The sequence below is a fragment of the Pinus tabuliformis genome, chromosome 3_2 (genome assembly GCF_031772625.1).
Source record: "Pinus tabuliformis cultivar Carrire ecotype Pingquan chromosome 3_2, CPIR1, whole genome shotgun sequence".
In the NCBI taxonomy this organism is placed as follows: Eukaryota; Viridiplantae; Streptophyta; class Pinopsida; order Pinales; family Pinaceae; genus Pinus; species Pinus tabuliformis.
The window spans coordinates 430,649,015-430,663,038 of record NC_142302.1 but is presented as its reverse complement, the minus strand read 5'-3'; the positions used below and the strand labels follow the sequence as shown (position 1 = coordinate 430,663,038).

General features: G+C 41.1%; 1 protein-coding gene across 3 annotated transcripts in view; it reads right to left on the bottom strand.

The window, feature by feature from the left end:
- Positions 1-14,024, bottom strand: part of LOC149181167 (adenylate kinase, chloroplastic-like) — a 230,748-nt gene that overhangs the window by 89,025 nt on the left and 127,699 nt on the right. The gene's annotated exons all lie outside the window — the stretch shown is intronic.

Here is a 14,024-nt window from a genome sequence, read left to right as displayed (position 1 = left end):
TAGCAATGGATACCCCCTTTAAGATGGGGCAATTCATCGCCCACCAGGGGTTGGGACAATCATGGGTTCCTTAATGATGGAGGGCACTCATCTAGGGCCCATAAGAACCAGGGTGATGGCCATGGGTAGGGGGTAAAGCTCATGTTTGGTTTTTGCCCACGTGCTAAATTTGTATGTCCTGGCCATCTTTTGCATTTTGTGGTACATTTCCTATTGAGAGTGGCCAAATTTTGCTTTTTCTTTTCTTTTTAGTTGCATTAGCCTCCAGGCATCGTTCTAGACCCGACCCAAGGTGTGGACAAAGGGAGGGGGAGGCTAACCCTATGTGGACCAAGTGGACACATGTGGACCCAGATGGGAAAAGAGAGAATGGGGCTTAAATAAGTGGAAGGGGAGTGATGCAGATGGTGTCAGGAAATAGGACCATGCAACCAAAATCGAGATTTCCCATGTAGTGCCAACCCTAAAGCTAATGGTCAGTAAAGGAGATCCCACGGGACTAGGATACAAGGGTAACCATGAAATCAGGCAGTTGAGACAAGGATACAGACCTAACCCACTCTTTCCACCAAATCCCCCCCACCAATCCATGCCAAAAAGTGCCCATGACAAATAAGGAAAATTACTCAACTATACCAAAGAAAAGCCATACCTTTGGGGTCGGGAGGCCCACCTTCAAACATGCATTCATGACAAGTGGTCAAGGGACCACATGGCTGGCTCAGGTGGCGGAGACAATGGCACATCATGTTGAAGGAAATGTAACTAGGTTTGGTCTTCATAAATGTACTTTTGATATTTGTATTTATTCAAGAAAAGAAATATTATTTTTATTATATTTGTCAATGAGTTTCTTGCTCATTGAAATAGGTCTAGCACATGTTAAAGTGTTATAGGTGAGTCAAAGAGTCAAAAGAAATTATGGAAGACCTTAAGGGCATGTTACACTATGTATACTTATGTATTAGAGTCAAAGAATATACCTCCAAGCAAAGTCAAGTCTCCTCCAAGCAATGGCACCATCAAAAGAAGCCATCCGAAGCAAAGAAGTCAAGTCGGCCTACAGTCAGCAAGTTGGCCTAAAGGAGGGACAGTCCTCTATATATAGAGGTTGTCCACTCCCTCATAACGTCAAGCACACATCTCTGAAATCAGCGAAGTAAGAGAGCCAAGTAAAGGGTGAAAGAAGTCGAATAGAAGGAGCCTCTAGTGCAGCGAAGAAGGAGAGACACAAACCGAAGTGAACAAGGACTGTTTCTAGGGCAAGTTACAGTCACACGTGCGAGATCAAGGAGGGTTGCCTGCAGTCATAACAACAGAAACTCACAGTTAACATATCTCACCATTTGGGCTAGTAAACTAGGCCTATAAGGCCTCCTACTCAAGCGAAGAAGAAGGGCACTCAAGCGAAGGAGAAAAGAGCCTATAACATCAAGTAAACCTCCCACACGTGCAAGAATTTAGGGTTGTAGGACAGTCATATCAAGTCTGCACCTACACCTTGAAGAAGGAGCTCATTTGGTCAAGAAGAAGGAAGGGATCATCACAAGGAAAGGGACTCATCAAAAGGTGTCTCTTCTAGAGCAAGTGCAACAAGGTCTATCAACAGTTGAAAGAAGAATGAAGTGCCAGAAGAAGAAGGACAAAGTGTTGGGGAAACAAAGTGCAGGAAGGAGGAAGGACTTGACTTGTGCTCGGAGGATACTCTGGTCAGGGGTCTAGGGCTTGGCATTGATCAATAAGAAGCTTCAATAAGAGAAATTTACCGAAGGGTTTTCCTCTCAAGAGAAGAGAGGTTTTGGCCCTGGCAGAGAGCCAAAACTTGTGTTCTTGTTCTTATGTTTTTGGTAACAGTTTGATGAAACACACACACACACATGCATTAATAAGAAGAAGAAGAAGATTAAGCTAACAAGACAATTTGTAAAAAGACTTCACAAATTGATATCAAGTAAAGAAGAATCACACTACACCTAATTGCCCTTGATTCTTCAACACATCGAGCTATCTAGTGGCTGCAACGGGCTCCTGGCTGCCAGCTGAGGACCATTTAGGAGAAATATTTTCTCCTATATACACTACCCACAATTGGTGGGTAACAACGTCGATTTGGGCAATTCATGTGGGTTGACGAAGGCCGAATTATGGACTGATTAGCTCAGCCATACAGGCGGATTTGCATTAGATCATACAACTATTTTTTTGTTGGGTCGAAGGACTGAAATATTTGATAGATTTGTTGTTGTAAAATTCCTACAAAGGATTGTTGTAATCAATTTTTTGAAGCTAAATAAAGAGCCCAAGTTCTATTAGAAAATCAGAAAGGAAGAAAGATTTTCTTATATAGATAATTACTTGTGATTCTTTTATCTTTATGTTCTTTTATCTTTTAGTTCATCAAGCAATTACCAAAACAATAGCACAAGGACAACAGATGTAGGCGGACAGCCAGGGAAAAACCCCTATCTAGGGGAAAACCCAATCAACAATTCTTCCTTCAATAGTTTCTCAAGATAATCCAAGACTCTTGACCTAGACAAAGACTTCCTCCACACCAAGTCAACCCTTAATCCTTCTTGCAGATGATAACTCTTCAAAAGAAACTTCGACCTAGCAGCATCAACTTGCAGTAGCAGCTTCGACCCAGTAGCAGCAACAGTAGTAGCTTCGACTAGACAAAGAAAACTTCGATCTCCCTAGATACTCCTCAGAAGTGAGAGAGAGATGGCCCAAAATTTCGATCTTGGTGTCTTCTATCTTCCTCCAAAATCTTGCACTCCTTTCCAGCTTCCTTCCAACTCTTTTCCAATTTCGCACTTCCCAGCTTCCAACTTCTGGATATCGAACTATATGAGAGAGAGTGAACTGCTCTGAATTCGAATTGCCTTATATATATAGCCTTCCAGTGAGGTTGATTTACTCTTCTTGAGGCTGACTTGGTGTGGAGGAGACTAAATTCATTTTTGACTCAAAAATAATTCTTTTTACATGATTCAAAAGCCCAAGAAGGGTCTCTTTTAATGGACAATGACTCTAATGACTCAAAATAAATCCTAGAAGTCCTCAATGGGGACTTTGACCTAAAACAAGATGACCCAAGCATGAAACCCATGCTTTAATAAGTCAAAATAATAATAATAATAATAATATTTTCTTCATTCTTTTGATAAGTACATTTCATTGTGACTCAAATAAATTAATGAAGACTGAACCTTGTTACATATTTCAACACTCCCTAGGGAGGTATTCATAAGTACAAGTACAAGGAAGATCTCAGAACACATGAACCATGACGAATTTAGGCACTGCAATGCCATGGACTAGATTCTTGACCAGGGCAATCTATCCAAGGTCCTCCAACAGTTTAGGTGTTGGAATTTCTAAGTCTAACCCATTAGAAACCCTTCATGTACTTTCTGATTTATTTCTGCCTACTTGTTCTAATTATTTAACAAGTTATTTACTACGTAAATACTAAAGATAAATACAAGTACATGCTCAACACATTACAGATCATCAACTAAAGGAAACAAAACGACATCGTTGTTTTTGGACCAATGTCCCCGGAAAAACCCAACGCGGGAAAACTGGTGCAGCTATCTGAGGGTTTGTATTATTAAGCAGTTTCAAAATACAAACTAGGTGCCCAAACCGGCTCACCCAACAGAGAATAATCTCGACAGTAGTACCTCTCAGTCAGAGGCAGATGTTCCGGCTGAAACCTCGGATAAACACTTCGACAGCTCTCAGCTGCCCCACGAAAACCCCAGCGTCAGCCCCTACGAACTGCGTCAACCATTTCTGGCCCAACGTCACCCTAGCTTGCCCTGTTTCAGCCTCTGGAGGCACTGCATCAACCCTTAGAGCCTCTGCCTCACCCACGCTAGCTCTTTGAGGCACTGCGTAGCTCCTGGCTGCCTTTGCATGAGCCCTGGTTGGCTCTGCGTGAACCTCTGGCTGGCTCTGCATCCCTCTCTCCCGGCTTCTACGCTGATCCTCCTGGTACTATCTCTGCCTCTCTGCTTCTGCATTCACTACCCCTTAGCTGCAACTCTAATCACTCTTTCGACTTCCTCAGCAAACTTGCCCCAGAAAATCGAAATCTTGATCCACTCAGTGTGTTCTCCAAGTGACCCTCAAGCCTCCTTTTATACTTTTCTAGTTGACAAATCAACAGCCGAGATTAAGTCCCTAATCAATAGCTAAGATTAACTCTGGCTTGATCCATGACTTTTGGACCCTTCTAACACAGTTTTATATTAATTCACACTAATATTTTATTTTTCCTAAGTTTAGACTTAGAGACTCCATTAAAAATATTAATTATTTTAATATCTTCCAAACTGTTTAGAATCTACCCAAACCCTTTCTGGGTATTGGAGATCTCATGTGCCTTAGCCTCTCCACCAATTTTCGTGGCTAGAGCACATCCGATGCTACCCCAAATAAACACTCCCTCTTAGCGAGGACTGTGCTCTAGCAATACTCCTCACTGAGTATCACCCTAATCATCCAGCATTGGTCCCTGTGTTGATGCTAGGCCTGCTGCCCATCATCTGCACTGCTGCATCCTGTACTGCTACCCATGGCCCTGCCACTGCCAGTGCTGCATCCGTACTGCAACTCCCTCTCATCCTGTTGCATCATGTTGTCCATAGAACTGTCACTATTAACTACTGCACTGCAACCCAGTTACTGAAAAGTAAGTAACTGATCTCCCAACTCTCACATCTCCGTCAGGCTAGAGACACCCATGATGCTAAAGTTCCCTCTATTGCTTACAAGTGCTCCCTCTTTGCCCTCTGCGGTGCTACAACTATTCCATGCATCTTGCACCGTTGCACACCTCTCTGTGCCATCTTGCACTGGTGCAACACTCTCGTGCTTCTCGCACTACTGCCTCATGCTGTCCTGGGAATCCTGCACTGTAGCTCCCTTTGTCGCTCCATCCACATCCCTCTCTACTGACATCCGCCGGTACTGCTACTCCTCTTCGGGGCTCCCGTAGCAAGGTCTAATCCAAGAGGTTAAGTACCTCGAGGATCCTGCCCCTCATCGCCTATAGTCCGCCTAACTACAGCTCAATGTCTCCCCACTTTCGCTCAAGTGGTGTGTGAGCACTCATGGCACAGTCATCATCTATCTCCACTTCCTTCTCCCTCGCTGGCGCCACCTTGGTCTCGGAAGCCTCTCCCTTGCTCTTCTTCCTTGGACACTAGGTCGCATAATGACCCAGATCCCCACAGTGGAAGCATTTGACCTTGGAGAGGTCCTTCCATTTCTCCTGCTTTCCCTCAGATGTTAGGCCAACATCCACCTCCTCCTCCTTCTTGATTCTGACCCCCTTACCGCTACTTCCCGCCTTGCTTAGCCTTTTGATCTCTTCTTGGTGAAGAGCCGCCCACATTTCCTCCCAATCTAGAAGGGTCGCCCTGCCCAGTATGCTCTGGATAAACACCTCCTAGTCTTCTGAGACTGCGTTCAGGGCTGTTCTCACCATCAATTCTTGATCCAACGTGGCCCCTATGGAAGTCAACTGATCCCGGATCTCCTTCAATTGATTGACGAAGGTGTCGATCTGTTCTCCCTTCTGCATCTAGTATGTCCGCAGCTGATTTTCTAGTAGCATCTTCCTCTGCACGGAAGTATGCTGATACAACTTCTTTAGGGCCTCCCACATCTCATTTGTCGTATTCTTCTCGGCAATGTGTGGTACTACATGGTCCTTGACTTCGTCAAGGATGATGATCTTGGCCCTCGCCATTGTATCCTCATACTTGTTGTTATCAGCCGAGTCAACTGGGACCGCTATTGTCCTCAGGGTGAATTGCTTGAGACGATTCCTGTCTAGAACAGAGATTCTGGCCTTCCAGACTACGAAGTTTGAGGCTCCATCCAGTCTGTCCTGGTCTCTTACCCTAGTTCACTACCATCTCGCTGCTCCTTTTCTTCCCTCCTAGAAGCTCTTGGTGTGACTCCCTCTGAGCCTCGATCTCCCTCCTGGAAACCCTTCTGCTAACATCGAGATGCCCCCACTCCGATCGTTAGTGCAGTTGCACCACTGATCCAGACTTCTTGGCTAGAAATCCTCAGTAGCAACTCCCTCATCCTTGGTCTTGCCCTATTAGATATTGTTCTGACTATAGTACCCCACTAGCTTCACTCTACAACTTACCCACAGCCTCCTAAGCTCTAGCAAACTTAAGGTTAGAGCTTCTAGGCTCTACACAAACCCAGCACCAGCAAAATCAACACCTCCTGGCCACGGGCATCAATCCTTCCTAACTGAGAAAGATGACCGGGCACTGCGTAAGTCCAGTCTGCTCCCCTCTGCCACTGCATTGATGCTCTTCCTAGCTAAAACTTGATGACGCAGGCACTACGTCACCCCTTCCTTGTTGCTTCTCTACTAGGAACACCTTTTGTCACTCAGGACCGCTGTTTTTTGCTGCTACTGCTCTGATCAGCTGATGTCCTCAGTTCTCCTCTGATCTGTAACCACCCTCTGAAACAATGTTGGAATTTCTAAGTCTAACCCGTTAGAAACCCTTCATGTACTTTCTAATTTATTTATGCCTACTTGTTATGATTATTTAACAAGTTATTTACCACGTAAATACTGAAAATAAATACAAGTACATGCTCAACACATTACAGATCATCAACTGAAGGAAACAAAACAAGCACACAAGTGACACTGTTGTTTTTGGACCAATGTCCCCGGAAAAACCCAATGCAGGAAAACTAGTGCAGCGATCTGTGGGTTTGTATTATTAAGCAGTTTCAAAATACAATCTGGGTGCCAAAACCGTCTCACCCAATAGAGAATAATCTCGGCAATAGTACCTCTCAGTCGGAGACAGATGTTCTGGTTGAAACCCTGGATAAACACTCCGACAGCTCCCAGCTCCAATCTGCCCCACGAAAACCCCAGTGTCAGCCCATACGAACTGCGCCATCCCTTTCTGGCCTAGTGTCACCCTAGCTCGTCCTACGTCAGCCTCTGGAGGCACTGCGTCAGCCCTTAGAGCCCCTGCCTCACCCACGTTGGCTCTCTGAGGCACTACCCAGCTCTTCGCTGCCTCTGCGTGAGACCTAGCTGGCTCTGCGTGAACCTTTGGCTGGCTCTGCGTCCCTCTCTCCCAACTTCTCCGCTGATCCTCCTGGTACTATCTTTGCCTCTTTGCTTCTATATTCACTGCCCCTCAGCTGCAACTTTGATCACTCTTTCAACTTCCTCAGCGAACCCTGCCCCAGAAAATCGAAATCTTGATCAACTCGATGTGTTCTCCAAGTGACCCTCAAGCCTCCTTTTATACTTTTCTCGTTGACAAATCAACGGCCGAGATTAAGTCCCTAATCAACGACTAAGATTAACTCTGGCTTGATCCATGACTTTTGGACCCTTTTAACACAGTTTTATATTAATTCACATTAATATTTTATTTTCCTAAGTTTAGACTTAGGGACTCCATTAAAAATATGAATTATTTTAATATCTTCCAAACTGTTTAGAATTTGCCCAAACCCTTTCTGGGTATTGTAGATCTCATGTGCCTTAGCCTCTCCACCAATTTTCGTGGCTAGAGCACATCTGATGCTACCCCAAATCAACATTAGGCACTCATAATGACATGGACTAGATTCCTGACCAGGGCAATCTATCCAAGTGGGACTAAGATGGACTAAGGCTTTCAACCTCTCTAGGTACCATTAGGCTTACTTACTAACCATCAACTCAGGGATCTAGGTGCATATCCGAGGTCAGAGCTCTATGACCAATGCCACCCTCCCTACTTCTAGAACTAGACATCAACACAAAGTGTCAGCCAGATGTCCTCCCAGGCAATGTGTCTCACACACAAAGCCTCAACTTTCTTGATTATTCCAATCAGTAACAAATCCTCCCCGATCAAACAGATCGGTAACAAATCTCTCGTGTAACCAACGTGCTATTAAACCTCAGAGAGATTTACCTATACAAACATAACTCAAATCAGTAACAAACTTTCAAATATACATAAGTAAACACAAACCTCTGGGGTCTTCTAGACAACTAGATGTTGCTTCTCAATTTATCACAGTAGGACTTTCAAACGAATCTTGACAGAAGATTCCTCAATCATACATTTTCTTTTCCTACTTCACATGCAGCAACATATTCTACATAGATCCGGCTTTTCTCATTTCAATAGCCCCTCAAAATACATTCTCCAATTTTCTTCTTTCAAGGTGTCCATCATGACTATGATATGACCTCCCTCTCAACTAGGGAGATTCCTTTCATCCAAGCTCCCTCTCAACTTAGGGAGATTTCTTTTATCCAAGCTCCCTCTTAACTTAGGGAGTTCCACTTCTTTTCTACGACATTGGAGAATCCTTCATGGCTTCCATCCTTCTTATCAAAGTTATCATGACCATCATTATTCACATAACTTTCTTCATCATGCTTATCATATCAACTTTACTTTACGAGCATCTTCACCATCTTGAAGATTATGTACCTGCACAACTTAGATAGCAAGTACAACCAAGTCTATATAAGCATGAAGTTAACTATATCAGAATCATACAATAATGGAAGCATTCAACTTTATACATCAAATACCCAAACTTAATTACAAACAAGAGACATATACCTTTCAACTTTTTTCTAGGGTTTTTGTCATAAATCCTAGACTATGTCATCAAGGCTTTGAGCATTTCATAACAACCTTCATTACATCTAGGGTTTCAATGTTTCTTCCAGAGGTATACCCTACCACAAACCCTAGAAGCAATTTAAACAAATATGGTTTTGCAATGCATCTAACAACTTTAGAATTCATGTGTTAGACTTCCTACTAGGATTTAGTGCAAGATCCTAGATTTCATACATGAGCTTTAACAATCAGAACCAATCATAGCTCAAATCAAAGTAACAACATGAGTAGCTTCCACTAGGGTTTGTTGTAAACCCTATATTTTACTAATTCTCAATAACCACAATATAATTTCAGATTTTATCAACTTTTCATAAATCCCAAATTATCACATTGCCATCATATATCAGGGATTTTAACTTCTAAGGTTTAGTTACAAAACCCTAGAACTCACAAATACTATCATCCTAGAGAATCAAACTTCAATTAGGGCTTAGTTCCAAACCCTAGGACACATGACCATCAACAATTAGGTCAACACATATATCTAGGACTTCATCATCATGCACAAGCATATCATAACATGTGTTAGTCAAACCCAAAGACACAAATATCAATAAAAGTTAGACATATAACAAACTTGATCAAACTAGGGTTTGATCGGACAAACACACATATACCAAGGATTTCATTCCTAAGACAATATCTAAAATAAGCGTCTTACTTAAACACCCTACCAAACCCTAATGATCTACGGTTTCATAACACAGCAAACCCTAATTTATCAATACTTCAAAGGTTCAAGATTTCGGACACTACCATTCAACCCTAACAAGTTAAGGTTTTCATAACCATGCCAAAACCCCAAACATGACATTATCAAAGCATCAAGCATTTTCTCTAGATTTCAATGATAACCCTAAGTAGGTTACGGTTTCACACATAATCATCAACATACCCTTAAGTTAGGGTTTTCACAAAGAACCTTCTAGGGTTCCACAAGGGTAATCAAAGATATAAGGAGGGTAGATTTATCTGATGATGAATCACCCAATCAAGAATCTTTAAGATTCAAGAAAGCTAGACACAATGATGTTAGTAATAGTTTATCAAGAATGAATATGAAGAGAGAAAAAACTTTCAAAACATACCTTTTTGTTTCTTAACAAACCTTGTAATTCCAATGCTTTGTTTTGTGAGGCCTTCTTTCATAATCCTTGAGTCTTCAGCAAGTTTTTCCTAAACAAGGAAAATATGAATAGAAATGTGATTAGTATTTAATGCAAGAAAAACTAGATAAAAGAGGGGAACCAAATACAAAAAGATAGTTCAAGGAGTAAGATACTTATCTTTGGAGGTTGGTGACAGCTCCCTCCAAGCTTGAAGGAAACCTATAACCTTGTAAAAACAAATCAAAAATGTTTTTCCAAAAATATTTAAACCTACAAATACTAGAAATCAAACAATGAAATAACTAATGCTTAGATCAAAGGACTTAGTAGTGTAAGTCCCTTATATCCAGGTCTTTGGGCTTATTCTTCTTTGGAGATCCTTCTTCAGCAATAATGGCTTGGTCTCTATTTCTTTTCTTGTTCTTCAGATTGTCAGGACAGTAACTTCTATAGTGACCCATTTTGTGACATTGGTAGCATTCTATCTTGGACATATCGACCTTTCTTCTTCGCCCTCTTGACTTCTTGGAGTTTCCTTTCTTGTGAGAAGCAGAGTATGCATTTGAAACCTTTTCTTCTTCATTATTGGATACGAATGAGATTCTCATTTCTTCTTGGGTGCAAGCATTCCATAATTGTTCGAAGGTAGGAGCTTCTTTCCAACTATTGAGACCTGAAGCAAAAGAACTCTAAGTAGGTGGCAATCCCAATAATGCAGTGATTACTAGCTCCTTTTTCAGTACAATTTCATCTATGGCTTGAAGTTCATCTCTAATTCTAGATATCCTTACAAATAAGGAAGCCAAAGTATCATCCTTTGTCATTTTTGTAGTCCTTAACTCATTCTTCAAACTTGCTACTTAACCGATGTTCTTGATAGTGAACAATTTTGATAAGGCTACATACATTTCTTGAGCATGGTCTATATTAGAAATGTATGGGACAAGATTTTCGTTTATGCTTTCTACCATTAGTGTCATAGCCAAATTTTCTGACTCTCTATACTTCACTTTGTCTGCATCACTAGATTCTTCGGTAGGTTTCTTCACCTTTCCTTTGACCAAATCCAAGACCTTGTTCTTTTCAAGAATGAGGTCATTTCTCTTCTTCCATGACCTATAGTTTGATGCTCCTTCCAATTTGTTCTCACTCTTTATTGTGTTAGACATTGTCCTTGAAGATAGTGAGCTTCTTCTCTTATAAGAGCTCCTTATATGATCCCTTGATCAATCCTTTAGACTCCTTTCAGTAGATACTGCCTTTTTTCCTTCTTCACCCTAGCTCTAATACCATGTTAGAAAATCAGAAAGGCAGAAAGATTTTCTTATATAGATAATTACTTGTGATTCTTTTACCTTTATGTTCTTCTTTTATCTTTTAGTTCATCAAGCAATTACCAAAACAATAGCACAAGGACAACAGATGTAGGCGGACAGCTAGGGAAAAACCCCTACCTAGGGGAAAACCCAATCAACAATTCTTCCTTCAATAGTTTCTCGAGATAATCCAAGACTCTTGACCTAGAGAAAGACTTCCCTCACACCAAGTCAGCCCTCAATCCTTCTTGCAAATGATAGCTCTTCAAAAGCAACTTCGACCTAGCAGCATCAACTTGCAATCGCAGCAGCAGCAGCTTCGACTAGACAAAGAGAACTTTGATCTCCCTAGATACTCCTCAGAAGTGAGAGAGAGATGGCCCAAAATTTCGATCTTGGTGTCTTCTATCTTCCTCCAATATCTCGCACTCCTTTCTAGCTTCCTTCCAGCTCTTTTCCAATTTCACAATTCCCAGCTTCCAGCTTCTGGATATCAAACTATATGAGAGAAAGTGAATTGCTCCAAATGATTTGAACTGCCTTGTATATATAGCCTTCCAGTGAGGTTGAATTACTCTTCTTGAGGCCAACTTGATCTTCTTGAGGCCAACTTGGTGTGGAGGAAACTAAATTCATTTTTGACTCAAAAATAATTCTTTTTACATGATTCAAAAGCCCAAGAAGGGTCTCTTTCAATGGACAGTGACTCTAATGACTCGGAATAAATCCTTAGTCCTCAATGGGGACTTTGACCTAAAACAAGATGACCCAAGCATAAAACCCATGCTTTAATAAGTCATAATAATAATAATAAATATATTTTTTTCATTATTTTGATAAGTACATTTCATTGTGACTCAAATACATTTATGAAGACCGAACCTAGTTCCATATTCAACAAGTTCATTGGTTTTCCCCACCTCGAGGTTTCTAAGGTAAAAACTGTGTCAAATAATTTTTTATGTGCTTGGTTTTTTGTTTTATTTATATCGTGCATAACCGAGTTAGGAACCCTGAGTACTTTTTGTTACAAATTTTCAGATCTGAAGAAATTAGTTTTATTTCTGTTCTAAGAAATATTATTGAACATTAAAGTTGATCTTGGTTCTAGAAATCTAATACCATAATACCTCAATATTGTATCATGTATTGTCAAATTAAATAAAATGAAAATTATAGAGGTGTAACTCTAAGTTAGGTTGGTTTTCTCCATTAAGGATTTTCGGGTAGATCTTTATATATTATTTGTGTGCCATTGTTATTATTTTTGTTTTTCTTAAGAATCTTTATGCATTGCTTCACTTTCATAGGTTTAAAACTTACAAAACCCTAAACCGAGAATTTCCCTTAGAGTGCTCAACACAAAGAGAGAGACTATAATATAGAAAAGTACAAAAGAGTGAAGTGCACTCTACTCTTCACATCCCTAACACAAAATGATGAATGAATTAATTAATGAGAGGATCCTCTACTTCCTCAATTTATATGAGAGGCAAGGGAGACCAACAACATAAAGTGGGCCTAAGTCCTTACAAGCACCTATTTTTAGCAAGAAGGTTTACACATGTGGAATATGCACTCCAAAGAACACATGTCAAGCTCCAAGGTGATGTTGTCAGCAGGCAAGGCTCTAAGGTATGAGTACTCCTCAAGAAATGTCCAACACTCCTCCAAGGGCTACAAGGCTCTAATGCTCCCCCAAATTTATGTGCTCCTCCAAGTCTACCACCCCTACATGATCACTCCCTTAACGTAGGCTAGCAGAAATCAAGTACAAACCTCCATGCAAGTGATCTAAGTGTGCCCATGTCATCTAGAGACTAGGGCTTTTTTCCCTCCTTTAGAATGCTAGGCACTCCTCCAAAGCAAAATCTCCTCCATGCAAGCAACTCAACCTCCATGTGGCCATCATAAAGTAGCCACCACGCTGTCTAAACTTTAAAGGTCTGGAATGCTCCAAGGAAGAAAGCCACGTTAGCATCCATACAAGGTCTAGCAATTCAAGACCAAGTCACCTTCACGTGTGCATGTCCATCACAGAACAACCAAGGGATCATCCATACACCATGCACCCTATATCACACAAAGCACCCCAAGCATAGTGTAAACAGTTTCGAGGTAACCACGAAAGTTAACAGCTTCCATTTGTATTTTTAAGGCACTCCAATGAAAAGGCATTTTTTGGACACTCTCATCAAGCTGGTATTTTATGGTCTTGAAGTTTGGGGGCCTAATTTAGTTTCTATTTGTTGGACACATGGACAGAATCCAATCTATCATGCACCAACATGTGATCTGTTGTGGGTAGAATTTCCTACAAGGCATTGTTCAATCCATGTTACGCAACCATCCTTTATGCCTTGAGAGAATTCTTAGGCTTGTCCTTTTCCTTCACATGACCCACACCTTGGGGAACTCAGCCACTAGATGAAAGAGATGCTTGTATTTAGCCGTTTGCTCCTTAGATGGAATTTACTCCTTCAGCCTCTATAGAGGCATACAATGTTGGCTCTTGGAGTCTTCTTCACTCCTTCAGCCCATCAATACTTATTCAATGCCTCAAGTATCCTATGAACACCATTGACATGAGGAAAATTTATGTACAGAGTATTTCAATGAAAATGTTGCCTAGATATGTTGAAACATATGTTTTAAGCAGGATCATCTTAGCAAAGCACAATTCAGGTGAAGCTCTGAACAGAGATTTAACCTAGGGCATGTTCTTTAGAGCAGAGAAATATCTTGTTTTAAGCCGGATCATCTTAGCAAAGCACCAATTCAGGTGAACCTGTGAACAGATATTTCACCTAGGGAATGTTCTGTAGAGAAGCAGAATATCTGTAAAAGCTTTGAATCTAAAAATACCAATTCAATTAGTACCTGACTATATCGTG